Source organism: Anas acuta, chromosome 1, assembly GCF_963932015.1.
Source record: "Anas acuta chromosome 1, bAnaAcu1.1, whole genome shotgun sequence".
Lineage (NCBI taxonomy): Eukaryota > Metazoa > Chordata > Aves > Anseriformes > Anatidae > Anas > Anas acuta.
In genome coordinates, this window is record NC_088979.1 from 153,593,972 (window position 1) to 153,607,734 (window position 13,763).

Here is a 13,763-nt window from a genome sequence, read left to right on the forward strand (position 1 = left end):
GTTGGTGCCTTGTCTGGGTGCGACACAGGGATAGGCAAGTGGAAGGGGCCTGTGCTTACCATGAGAGACCCGAGTGCAAGATGCTGGGTGGTTGGCCGCCCCCGTTTTCCACGCCCGCGGAGTCCCTTTTTGTGCCTGTCAAGAGGAGGACATGTTAGAGAAGTGGCAGGAGTTGCGGGGCGCCCTGTGTTGATGCTTGTGGGAAGCTTGCACCAGACAGGGAGGCGCTGAGAAGTGGCAGCGAGTCGGCCTTGTGTCTGTGTCCTCACCATGTGGATTTGCAGCTCCCTGAGAAGACGTTGACAGGTTGTGGATCTTGCTTGTGCGAGGCTCCCTTTGCCCAGGGCTTTGGGCATTGTCCTGTTGCCGCTGGTTGCGGAATGGCTGGGTAGCGTGGAGCGCTCTCTGTGCACAGGCAGTGGGACCTTGAAGTTGCTGCGGGAGAGGAAATGGGAGGTTAGAGAGGTGGTCAGTGGTTGAGAGCTCCCTTTCTCCACAGCTGCTGGTCAATGTAAGCTGCTGATCTGCCTGTTTGGTATGTTGCGGCCCCTTTCATACTGTCTTGGCCTGGGGATGTCATACAGAGATTCAGCCAATGAGAGGGAGCCGCCCACTGTGACGTCACTTTTTTCAGGAGGAAATGGCGGAAGTAAGGACAAGGTGGGAGTGAAGGTCGTGGGAATAGGAAGGAATGTAGCAAGGCCTGAATGCAGGAGGGCAGGGAGAGGGGAGAGAGGGGAGAGAGGGAAGAAAGGAGGGTGACTCGGGAGGTTTGGGAAGTAAAGGAGGAGGGAGGGAGAGGAAGGACAGTAGAGAATCTAAGTCATACTCCTGCTCTAAGGAACTTGCTGAGGCAGGGGGGATGGATCTGATGATCTCTTGAGGTCCCTTCCAACCGCTACAGTTCTGTGCTTCTGTTATTGTAGCATAGACAAAACATCAATTTATAGATATTTTTTTTTTTCAGGATTTTTATCCTGTCATCTCACTTTCTTTTGCCTCGAAATTGCTTTCAGTGTGTGCCACATGCTGAAGAATCAAAACCAACAGAAGCAACAGAATCACAGAATGATTGAGGGAGGAAAGGACCTCTGAAGGTCATCTGGTCCAACTCTCTTCTCAGGTGGGGACACCTAGAGCAGATTGCCCAGGAACATTTCCTGAGTGCTTTTGAATATGTCCGGAGAGGGAGACATCCCAGTTATATCATACATTTTGTATCAGGAATGGAATTAATACTGATTCACAAAATTTATGAAGGAGAGAGACAATTCTCTTTTCATAGGTTTTCTCTGCTGATTTAATTTTAATTTGAAGATTAATGTTGCTTAAAATATTTTGATTTTATTATTGAATGATGAGAGTTAACTTCAAAATATACAGATCTCTCAGTTTACGTGTGTCCAAATGATCCTTTAATACCTTTATTTATTCCTCCTACACACCTCGGAATGCAATTTCTAGGTATATTGTCATTCTCATCATGGAGTATTTCATCAGATTTCCAGCTGCAGGCATACCACAGGTATTTACATAGACTTGCTTTAAGTTACTTTAGCATTTGCAAATATACGCAACAATTTTGTATTGCATAACAAATGCATCATGGCGTCTGTTTTTCTTACAATTTCTCTGTGCAGTCCCAGTTATGTAGCTGACAGAGTTACCTATAAAACTCCATGTTATTAGGAGGTGACATGTATTGCTTTCTTGCTGATCTGTGACACCAACCAGAAAGGGCTGTATAGTGATTTATCCATTCCACTTTGCTGAGCTCGGCTAATAAGATACTCAGGCCCCCTTACTGCTGCCAGTTATTTCTATTTTTTAAATTTCTGGATATGTTGTTATCTCCCCAAAAGAAATGCAAGTGCAGATCAGATTTAGAAATACAAGATTTAAAATTCTCTCTCTTTTCTTCCTTCACAAAATTCCATGTTTCAATAAGTAGTCTTTTTTTTTTTTTTCATAATACATAGATATGGATTAGACTGTTAGCCTCTAGTAATATCCAAACTCAAAAAGTCTTCATTGTCTTCTTAAATCTTAGGAAAATACTCTCTTTTAAGAATGTAAAACCTCATAGCTATCATTAACTTTTCATGGACTCATTTGTCCACTCTACCATTGTTAAATCCTGTCATGTTAACTAATGGGGTATTTATTGTTATGATATACACTAGATGAGGACTGTTTTAGGTATGAAACCTGTCTACTACTATTCCCACGCTGTTTCTGAGGCAACTAGAGCATATGAACTGGACTTCTTTTGGTGAAATTATACTGGAAGATGTGTTCCAGGTGTATGCTATTTTGGTAGCTATCTTCAGTCGTTAGAACAGCACCGCTCTCACAAAGTAAAATCCCTAAAATATTAACAGACCTCACTTTGATTTATTTAAGTGTACAGGCCTCTTTCTATTGAGCCACTTCTTGTTAGTTGTGGAATAATCTAATCCTTTTATCCTTTGGATGAGAGGGAAGGAGGGAGGAAAGGAGGGAGGGAGGATGTAGACTGCTCATAGCAATTATAGATGAGCTGTTTATCTCCATGCTAATTATGATAGTTTTGGGAACCATCATTCATATAAAATCCGTTTTCTTTTTTTCTCTTTTTTCTCTTTTTTTTCTCTTTTTTCTCTTTTTTTTTCCTCTTTTTTATGACACAGCAATAAAATGTTCTTATCTGTTTTCCATTTCTAAGTTTGGGCTCATCCTTTCCAACATCATAAATATGTGGGAATTAATCAAATGAGTTTGTAATATGCTTTGAAGCACAGACTTCTGTTCTGGGCTCTGGTCTTGAAGTATGTGGCATGGTAAATTTTTTATTCCTTTGGAATTTGTAGCATTCAAAAGTGACTTTGAGCTGTTTGTACAGCTTTTGATCCTGGGATCACTCTGCAGTGATCCATCTTCTTTGCATGACTTATAACCTGCCTGATCCCAGGGTTGTTGGGATACAGACCACTTACCCATGACGTTGATCTGAAAAGGAATGAGCCAGAATCATGTGCAGTCACACTATGTTGGAGTTATGTTTCTTTACCTGTCTCAGTGGATTTGGGGGTAACTAGCTACATGGTGAAGCAGCAGTGAAAAATTGCCTAATAAGGAGCATCAGTAGTCTTTGGTCGTTATTAAAAGCAAAGACTTTTGATAACAACAAAATTCTGGTTGCTAACAAGAGCATATAACTACCTAACACATATTCCAGATACTTATAAGTAATGGATATATTTACAAGGGCTGCTTTTTGAATTATGATATGAAATTATAGTAGTGGAGGATATTGATACTGCTAGTAATATTGCATAATTAGAGCAGAAAAAATAGGTATGTTAATCAGATATAGATTACCACTGATATAGGTTGGCAAAAAAAGGCTTAATTGTCATTTCCAGAGGCGCATCTATTCTTCATTCATTAAAAAAAATGTGCAGAAAGAGAACTGCATGTTGCATTTGAATCTTAAGAAGCTGAAATATCTGGAAGACAAATTTAAAAGCTGTGGATATATAAAAAAGTACATATCGGAATGAATTAAGGTCTAAAACATGAAGCATAACATCCACTAGTTCTAACACTTCTCTTTTCTTACCCTGTACTTTCTTCAGGGAATACATCCAAATCAAGGAAGAATTTGATCCTCTGAATTGCAGTAAGTATTATCCTATTCCTCCTAGAAGCCAAACTGAATTTTATAGTAAGGATATTTAACACAGATTTGTAAGTACATCTGTAGGAATTTTCTTCTGAGACTTCTTAAAATTGGTAGTGTATTTCATTCTCAAATTACAAACATCATTTTTGGTTAATTAAGGTTAAATTACATCAATTATAAAACATTATGGATGCAAAATGAAACTCCAAGTGCATTAATCATTAAAATTATAAAAATTCAAATAAAAAGCTTTATTATTAATGCTAACTTTTCCTAAACATTGGTAAAAATATGGTGTCAATTCTCATATTAGTATTGAGAACTAAAAATTGTGGTAATTTCTCGAACAACTATGAAACCACCATCTATCCATCTAAATGCTTGTAAAACTGACTCAAAACTGACAGAAGCAAAGTGTCTTCTATACACAAAACAAAATTCTGTTAATATGCCTCACATGGAAAACATTTAATATTTTTCTGACTTGAAAAATTGTTTGGGATTTTGACAGGTACTATTTATTTTCATTCTCCTTTATAACAGTTCTTAGAGTAGCTAGAGTTTCAAGAAATACTGGAAACTGAGATACTGAAAAACAAGTCAGTTAAGAATCTCAGATTTAGATATTCCAAGAAAAGTGGTCTGTACTCACAAATTCTTGCCTTTGTGAATTTCTTCTTAGCCAAACACTAGAACTAACAGAGGTGAAGGATTATCCTGTTATTGGTCTTCTAAGCCAAACAAATTAAGATGTTCTTCAAAAGCTGAATTCACCAGCTTCAAATTATACGCTGAAAACCGTCATTACTTAGAAGATACATCAGCTGCTGGCCCTGGCAAGATTAAATAAATAATAGATTTTCAAGGCTGAACTCTTTAAATTATAATTGCTTCTGGAAAGGACAATTCCTGGCATCTTGTAAGTGATAAAGAGAATTAAGGATCCACGTAAGGTTTTTGTCAAGGAAATTAAAGTATTTTATTATGTGTTGAAAAGTTTGAATTACACATTACAACGTATGTGAGGGACTTTCTTTTGCTGAAGAGTTGAATGCCAGTTTAATACAGAACAAAACGTAACTCTTACCATTCACTATCACAATTTAGAATGGTTACAGGATATCTGGATTGAGAATTTCTTGTCAACTGTTAGAGTGCTAAAGCAAAACTTCATTGTGAGACACTGGAAGCAGAGTACCATATCCATGGCATCATGAAATGCAACTTTAAATGCTTTCAGTTGTGTTATTTATTTTTTCATATTTTCATGGCTTTGAATAGCGTACTAAGAGTAAAGAATTTCATAGCAAATATGTCTGAGTGAGAAATTCATATCTTCCACATATCAGCAATTTGGTAGGAAATGCCAATACTTCTTCATGTCCTATTTAATAAGGGATAATAATTTAATAAGGAATTGGGTCTCCTGCTCCTAACTTGTGAAGATTCAGAATGGTAACTACTAGAAATTTTGAAATAAGGAAATGTGAGGAAGCTTTGAGCTGTGGACCCCAGACAGCTAAGGGAAATGCTGAAGCTTGTTAAGGTTCCAATTCTTCTGAAGAACTGGTGAGACATACCACTCATTAGAAAGAAAAAAAAAATGAAGTGATGAGTCTAGTGAGAGAAAAAAAAAAAGAAAAAAGAAAAAAAAAAAGAGCAATTGAACCTCACGAGAGAAGTCTATCATAAAAGATGAAGGAATCTATTTCTCTATACAAACACAAGATGAAAAGAAAGAAAAAAAATAAGGGATCTGTGGGACTATTTTCAATAAATTTCTCAAGATCAAGTTTTCCTTGTCTGTTGGAGGTTTATCTTAAATTTTGGACTACAGGAGAATTTAAATTCTGATAGTTATTCCTATGTTTGGTTTTATGCACGACTGTAGTTGAAACATTTGTAATAATTTTGAGTAAACTGTATTATGGTTTGAAGAGAAAAAATAATGTCGATAATTACAGAATCTGAATTATCTGAGATATCTTAAGTGTTGAAATTAGCTTGCAATATGTAAAGACAAATATGATATGAAAGTGCTATCTGTAATTCATGAAACTGACTAAATAAGGGTATTTCTTCAGGTTTGTAACACCAGAAGGGAGTTCCAGGAAAATTTGATAGCTTATTGTAAATGAAAGTTTACTGCTAGCTTACACTTCATTGCATGCTTTCCAGGAACACATGTGGCATTCCAGAAGCATATGTAGAAGGTGTGAGGTGTTTTGGAAACTATGGATTTACACAAAATTCAGTACATTGTCTGATATTTGAAAAGTACATTTTCAAATTAAATTCAGTATTTAGTGAAACAGACAACAGTTGAAAAGGCCGGAAATTTATGAGCTCTGCTCTTTTTGTGACCTGATTCTTCTGTGTTTTACTTCAGGAAAACTATTAGCTAATAAGTGTCCTTTGATTTCTCTTTCTAATTTCTTTTCTTTTTCTGTGAGCAGAGCTCCGCAGCTGCCCCATGTCAGATCAGAGCCAGTTCCAGCCAGCTCCTAAAGGGACCCACTGCCAGTGAGGAACATTGGTTGGGCCTTTGGGAGAGCACATTTAAGAAGGTAAACTGATGCGCAACAGCAGCTGGGAGAGAGGAGTGAGAAGCAGCCCTGCAGACATCAAGGTCAGCGCAGAAGGAGGGTAGAAGGTGCTCCAGGCACGGAGCAGAAGTTCTCCTGCAGCCCAGGGAGAGGAGCCCATGCAGGAGCAGGGGATCTGGGAGGAACTACTGCCCTTGTTGGAGCAGTTTGGTCCTGACAGATGGACCCTACGGTATGGATTTATGTTGGAGCAGTTCTTAAAGAGCCTGTGGGAAGCCCAAATAGGATCAGTTTGTGAAGGACACCATACTGTGGGAGGGACCCCACATGGAGCAAGGGCAGAGAGGGACTGTGAAGGAGCAGCAGAGATGAAGACGTTGGATGAGGGGGGGAAGGTGCTTATACTTTGCTTTTACTTTCTCACTGTTCTAGTCTGCTAGTGATAGGCAATAAATTATATTAAGCTCCTTATGCTGAGTCTGCTTGGCCTGTAACAATAACTGGTGAGTGATCTCCCTGTCCTTATCTCAACCATTGAGCCCTTTCCATTGTATTTTTTCCCAATTTTCCATTGATGAGGGGGAGTCAGAGGGCAGTCATAGAGTTCAGCTGCCCATCAAGGTAAAACCACCACATTACTTGCTTCTTGTCATTTTTCTGACAAGTGACAAAAAATGAAAGAAAATGGTGAAGGAGAATGGCTGGATATTTTAATAAATTGAAAAATTAGAATAAACAGCATTTCCCATCATAAAAAGTATATTACATCACAACTATTCTGATTTTAAAGTTGGGTGATATAACTGCAAGATTATTTCTTCACTGGATGGTTTCTCCATCCTATAGAAAGTCTAGTGTTAGAGGCTGAAACCATCTATTTTGACACAAAGACCCAACAAGAATTAGAGGAACAACGATAGGCAGATTACTCTGGAATGTTAAGGAGACAATTTCAGGGCAGGGAAAGTGGGGGCAGGGAGAGGGATCAAAATGCCTCTGACAGGACAAGAGGCAATGGGCACAAATTGTCACGCAGGATGATTGTGATATATGTTCATCTGCTTTGTGTCAATAGAGAGCAGTTCTGTCTGTCTCTGGGTCCTGCACTGGCAATTTAATTCTTCCACAGATGTGGTTTCTTCCCTTTCCTCCCAGTGTCCCAGTCTCCCCCTCATTATAGTCAATTTATCAAATCTTCAGAAATATTCCTCAAAACTATGAACCTATTTGCTTTTGTTATTCTGAACTCTTATTCCTAACAGTTACAGCCTTTTTGCCACCTTTGTGGTTGATTTAGCACTGCTAAAGATGTGACTGCAGTATCCCTGTGAATGGCCTGTGAGGAATGTTTTAACAACTCGTGAAGTGTCAATAGAGAGCTATTTGTATTTGTATGTTCTTTCTCTGAAGTCTCTGATGTCTGGGGGTTTCAGAACAACTGCTAACGACTAGTAACTGTTATGGCTTCTGAATGGGACACTATGCAAGCCCCTGATATCTGGCCAGGAGATTAAGGAGAAGAAAGAAAGAAGCTGAAGGACGGCTAGAAGACAAAACTTGCAGGGGATGCTGTGTAAGCTTTTGACATGTTGCCAAGGAGTACAAAGGGGAAGGACAAGAAAAAAAAACTGAGAGGAAGACTATAGGAGCCTTCAGCATGAAAGACCCCCAGAGACCTCCCGGGGGACCACCGGAGACTGATGCGCATGCTCCAGTAGGAGGGTTTGGATCCCGGAAGCTAATTATAATAACCCGTTTTTTTTTAGAGGTAGTAATGAATATGTATTAGCCTAGGAGCATAAAAATCAGCTACTTGATGTAACTGGTGTGCGTCTAGGTGGAGCAGAGACTCCAGACGCACCCAGCGCTGTTTGCTTACCTCTATTCTTTTAATAAATCATAAACTTTGATTATAACCCTATGTTGGGACTGAGCATTTTATAACAATGATCCATCTGAAAACACCTTTGATGTGAGGGTGGTCGAACAAGCTGTACAGAGAGACTGTAATGTCTCCATCCATGGAGGTATTCAACATTTGTCTATCCATAGCCCTGAGCAACCCATTGTAGCTGATGAGTTGGACTATATGATCTTAAGAGGTCCTGGCTAACATTATCCAGTTCTATGATTCTGTTTGGGAGAAATTTGGGGAGCTGTCTTTTAACAGGAAGGATTCTCTGGTTTCTGAATAAAACCACAATATTAAATTTTCCTTAAAGCTATGTGACAAAACTTATTCTTCTATGGAAGGTTGACGTTCAAGCTGACAGAAAGAAGGAATACTTGTTGCATACTGCAGTTGTAGTGGGGCTGAAAAGAGTATGAAAAAATAAAATGAGGAATGAAAGGGGAACTTTGCTGTGAGAAGTTTTTCAACTGGGTAATGCGTGAGGGGATCCCTGTATAACGCTCAAGCTTCAATTTAAAGCTAGGGTTGGGCTGAGGAAAAAAGAAAGGCTATAGCTATAGATGGAGTGGGGCAGGAAAAAGGTTGTAAAAGGAAAGACACACCTTTTTCTGTGGCCTTGTTCCAGCCCTGTAGCTGCCGTGGCAAGGCAGGAGAGCGAGCAGAGATGGGGCTTGTGGTGCAGCTCCTGTGCTCGGCGCCTTTGGGACTTCCATCTGCAAGGTAGGGCAAGATGGGTTAGAGAGGAGGCGAGAGGTGCGGGGCTGCCTTTGTGCAAGGTTACGGGGAAGTTGTGTGTACCTTGAGTGGCACGAGAGGTTAGAAAGATGTGGTGTGTTTCTGAGCTCCCTTTCTCCATGTCTCTTGGCACGTCGCCATGGTGTTGGAGGGCATGAGAGCTTCGAGCGCAGGTGTGTGGTGCCGAGCTCTGGGTGTCCGCAGCTCTGGGGAAGTTGTTGGTCCTTGTGCAGACCGTGAGAGGTGCCGCGTGGTGCAGAGCTGACCCGTTGCCCATGACGGTGTGGAAGGTGGAGCTGACAGGAAGAGCACGGGAGGTTGGAGATAGCCTGGTTGTAGTGGAGCTGCTGGTCTCCATGACTCTGCAATCCTTTCTTGTGCCTGCGAAGAAGAGACTTTGCTTGAGAACAGGTTGGAGTTGCGCAGCTCCCTGTGTCCATGCCTAGGGGTCCCTTGAATCTGACAGGCGCCCTTCAGAGGCGGCAGCATTCTGCCTCGTGTTTGTGACCTGACCAGATGGGTTTGCAGGTCCCTGGGAGGCCCTGGAGAGCATCTCGAGCTGCCTTTTGGGAATCTCTCTCTGTGCAACGCTTTGGGCATGGTGCTGCTTGAGGTGGGAACATGCATAATTACCGAGTGCTTGGGTGGCATGGAGCGCCGTGTCCTGAGCCGTGGGGACCTTCCAGCTGCCAGGGAATAAAGGAGAGGTTAGAGAGAGAATGTGTGGTGGGAAGCCTTTGGAACCTTCCAGCCAACTTCCACACGGGGAGGGGCTTCAATCTGCGGTGTTTTTCCGAGATCCCTTTGCCGGTAGCAGTTGCGCCGTTGTGGTGGCCTAGGAGAGAACGACAGGTTTGACAGGAGTCTTGTTGGTGCCTTGTCTGGGTGTGACACAAGGATAGGCAAGTGGAAGGGGCCTGTGCTTACCATGAAAGACCCGAGTGCAAGATGCTGGGTGGTTGGCCGCCCCTCTTTTCCACGCCCGCGGAGTCCCTTTTTGTGCCTGTCAAGAGGAGGACGTGTTAGAGAAGTGGCAGGAGTTGCGGAGCGCCCTGTGTTGATGCTTGTGGGAAGCTTGCACCAGACAGGGAGGCGCTGAGAAGTGGCAGCGAGTCGGCCTTGTGTCTGTGTCCTCACCATGTGGATTTGCAGCTCCCTGAGAAGACGTTGACAGGTTGTGGATCTTGCTTGTGCGAGGCTCCCTTTGCCCAGGGCTTTGGGCATTGTCCTGTTGCCACTGGTTGCGGAATGGTTGCGTGGTGTGGAGCGCTCTCTGTGCACAGGCAGTGGGACCTTGAAGTTACTGCGGGAGAGGAAATGGGAGGTTAGAGAGGTGGTCGGTGGTTGAGATCTCCCTTTGTCCACAGCTGGTGGTGTCAGCTGCAAGGGAGCTCCTAAGAGATACCCTTGAAGGTGGGTGGGGTGGACTTACCTTTTTCTGTTGCCTTGTTCCAGCCCTGTAGCTGCCGTGGCAAGGCAGGAGAGCGAGCAGGGATGGGGCTTGTGGTGCAGCTCCTGTGCTCGGCGCCTTTGGGACTTCCATCTGCAAGGTAGGGCAAGATGGGTTAGAGAGGAGGCGAGAGGTGTGGGGCTGCCTTTGTGCAAGGTTACGGGGAAGTTGTGTGTACCTTGAGTGGCACGAGAGGTTAGAAAGATGTGGTGTGTTTCTGAGCTCCCTTTCTCCATGTCTCTTGGCACGTCGCCATGGTGTTGGAGGGCATGAGAGCTTCGAGCGCAGGTGTGTAGTGCCGAGCTCTGGGTGTCCGCAGCTCTGGGGAAGTTGTAGGTCCTTGTGCAGACCGTGAGAGGTGCCGCGTGGTGCAGAGCTGACCCGTTGCCCATGACGGTGTGGAAGGTGGAGCTGACAGGAAGAGCACGGGAGGTTGGAGATAGCCTGGTTGTTGTGGAGCTGCTGGTCTCCATGACTCTGCAATCCTTTCTTGTGCCTGCGAAGAAGAGACTTTGCTGGAGAACAGGTTGGAGTTGCGCAGCTCCCTGTGTCAATGCCTAGGGGTGCCTTGAATCTGACAGGCGCCCTTCAGAGGCGGCAGCATTCTGCCTCGTGTTTGTGACCTGACCAGATGGGTTTGCAGGTCCCTGGGAGGCCCTGGAGAGCATCTCGAGCTGCCTTTTGGGAATCTCTCTCTGTGCAACGCTTTGGGCATGGTGCTGCTTGAGGTGGGAACATGCATAATTACCGAGTGCTTGGGTGGCATGGAGCGCCGTGTCCTGAGCCGTGGGGACCTTCCAGCTGCCAGGGAATAAAGGAGAGGTTAGAGAGAGAATGTGTGGTGGGAAGCCTTTGGAACCTTCCAGCCAACTTCCACACGAGGAGGGGCATCAATCTGCGGTGTTTTTCCGAGATCCCTTTGCCGGTAGCAGTTGCGCCGTTGTGGTGGCCTAGGAGAGAACGACAGGTTTGACAGGAGTCTTGTTGGTGCCTTGTCTGGGTGTGACACAGGGATAGGCAAGTGGAAGGGGCCTGTGCTTACCATGAAAGACCCGAGTGCAAGATGCTGGGTGGTTGGCCGCCCCTCTTTTCCACGCCCGCGGAGTCCCTTTTTGTGCCTGTCAAGAGGAGGACGTGTTAGAGAAGTGGCAGGAGTTGCGGGGCGCCCTGTGTTGATGCTTGTGGGAAGCTTGCACCAGACAGGGAGGCGCTGAGAAGTGGCAGCGAGTCGGCCTTGTGTCTGTGTCCTCACCATGTGGATTTGCAGCTCCCTGAGAAGACGTTGACAGGTTGTGGATCTTGCTTGTGCGAGGCTCCCTTTGCCCAGGGCTTTGGGCATTGTCCTGTTGCCGCTGGTTGCGGAATGGCTGGGTAGCGTGGAGCGCTCTCTGTGCACAGGCAGTGGGACCTTGAAGTTGCTCCGGGAGAGGAAAAGGGAGGGTAGAGAGGTGGTCAGTGGTTGAGAGCTCCCTTTCTACACAGCTGGTGGTGTCAGCTGCAAGGGAGCTCCTAAGAGATACCCTTGAAGGTGGATGGGGTGGACTCACCTTTTTCTGTGGCCTTGTTCCAGCCCTGTAGCTACCGTGGCAAGGCAGGAGAGCGAGCAGGGATGGGGCTTGTGGTGCAGCTCCTGTGCTCGGCGCCTTTGGGACTTCCATCTGCAAGGTAGGGCAAGATGGGTTAGAGAGGAGGCGAGAGGTGCGGGGCTGCCTTTGTGCAAGGTTACGGGGAAGTTGTGTGTACCTTGAGTGGCACGAGAGGTTAGAAAGATGTGGTGTGTTTCTGAGCTCCCTTTCTCCATGTCTCTTGGCACGTCGCAATGGTGTTGGAGGGCATGAGAGCTTCGAGCGCAGGTGTGTAGTGCCGAGCTCTGGGTGTCCGCAGCTCTGGGGAAGTTGTAGGTCCTTGTGCAGACCGTGAGAGGTGCCGCGTGGTGCAGAGCTGACCCGTTGCCCATGACGGTGTGGAAGGTGGAGCTGACAGGAAGAGCACGGGAGGTTGGAGATAGCCTGGTTGTTGTGGAGCTGCTGGTCTCCATGAGTCTGCAATCCTTTCTTGTGCCTGCGAAGAAGAGACTTTGCTGGAGAACAGGTTGGAGTTGCGCAGCTCCCTGTGTCAATGCCTAGGGGTGCCTTGAATCTGACAGGCGCCCTTCAGAGGCGGCAGCATTCTGCCTCGTGTTTGTGACCTGACCAGATGGGTTTGCAGGTCCCTGGGAGGCCCTGGAGAGCTTCTCGAGCTGCCTTTTGGGAATCTCTCTCTGTGCAACGCTTTGGGCATGGTGCTGCTTGAGGTGGAAACATGCATAATTACCGAGTGCTTGGGTGGCATGGAGCGCCGTGTCCTGAGCCGTGGGGACCTTCCAGCTGCCAGGGAATAAAGGAGAGGTTAGAGAGAGAATGTGTGGTGGGAAGCCTTTGGAACCTTCCAGCCAACTTCCACACGGGGAGGGGCTTCAATCTGCGGTGTTTTTCCGAGATCCCTTTGCCGGTAGCAGTTGCGCCGTTGTGGTGGCCTAGGAGAGAACGACAGGTTTGATAGGAGGCTTGTTGGTGCCTTGTCTGGGTGTGACACAGGGATAGGCAAGTGGAAGGGGCCTGTGCTTACCATGAAAGACCCGAGTGCAAGATGCTGGGTGGTTGGCCGCCCCCGTTTTCCACGCCCGCGGAGTCCCTTTTTGTGCCTGTCAAGAGGAGGACGTGTTAGAGAAGTGGCAGGAGTTGTGGAACACCCTGTGTTGATGCTTGTGGGAAGCTTGCACCAGACAGGGAGGCGCTGAGAAGTGGCAGCGAGTCGGCCTTGTGTCTGTGTCCTCACCATGTGGATTTGCAGCTCCCTGAGAAGACGTTGACAGGTTGTGGATCTTGCTTGTGCGAGGCTCCCTTTGCCCAGGGCTTTGGGCATTGTCCTGTTGCCGCTGGTTGCGGAATGGCTGGGTAGCGTGGAGCGCTCTCTGTGCACAGGCAGTGGGACCTTGAAGTTGCTCCGGGAGAGGAAAAGGGAGGGTAGAGAGGTGGTCAGTGGTTGAGAGCTCCCTTTCTACACAGCTGGTGGTGTCAGCTGCAAGGGAGCTCCTAAGAGATACCCTTGAAGGTGGATGGGGTGGACTCACCTTTTTCTGTGGCCTTGTTCCAGCCCTGTAGCTACCGTGGCAAGGCAGGAGAGCGAGCAGGGATGGGGCTTGTGGTGCAGCTCCTGTGCTCGGCGCCTTTGGGACTTCCATCTGCAAGGTAGGGCAAGATGGGTTAGAGAGGAGGCGAGAGGTGCGGGGCTGCCTTTGTGCAAGGTTACGGGGAAGTTGTGTGTACCTTGAGTGGCACGAGAGGTTAGAAAGATGTGGTTTGTTTCTGAGCTCCCTTTCTCCATGTCTCTTGGCACGTCGCAATGGTGTTGGAGGGCATGAGAGCTTCGAGCGCAGGTGTGTAGTGCCGAGCTCTGGGTGTCCGCAGCTCTGGG

The 13,763-nt window shown here is 45.7% G+C and overlaps 1 long non-coding RNA gene across 1 annotated transcript; it reads left to right on the forward strand.

Moving 5' to 3' along the window:
* Window positions 1-1,386: 1,386 nt before the first annotated feature.
* Window positions 1,387-6,595, forward strand: LOC137850266 (uncharacterized). Its single transcript, XR_011092415.1, has 3 exons — window positions 1,387-1,525; window positions 3,618-3,661; window positions 6,121-6,595. It is a non-coding gene; the product is annotated as an uncharacterized lncRNA (long non-coding RNA).
* Window positions 6,596-13,763: the final 7,168 nt, after the last annotated feature.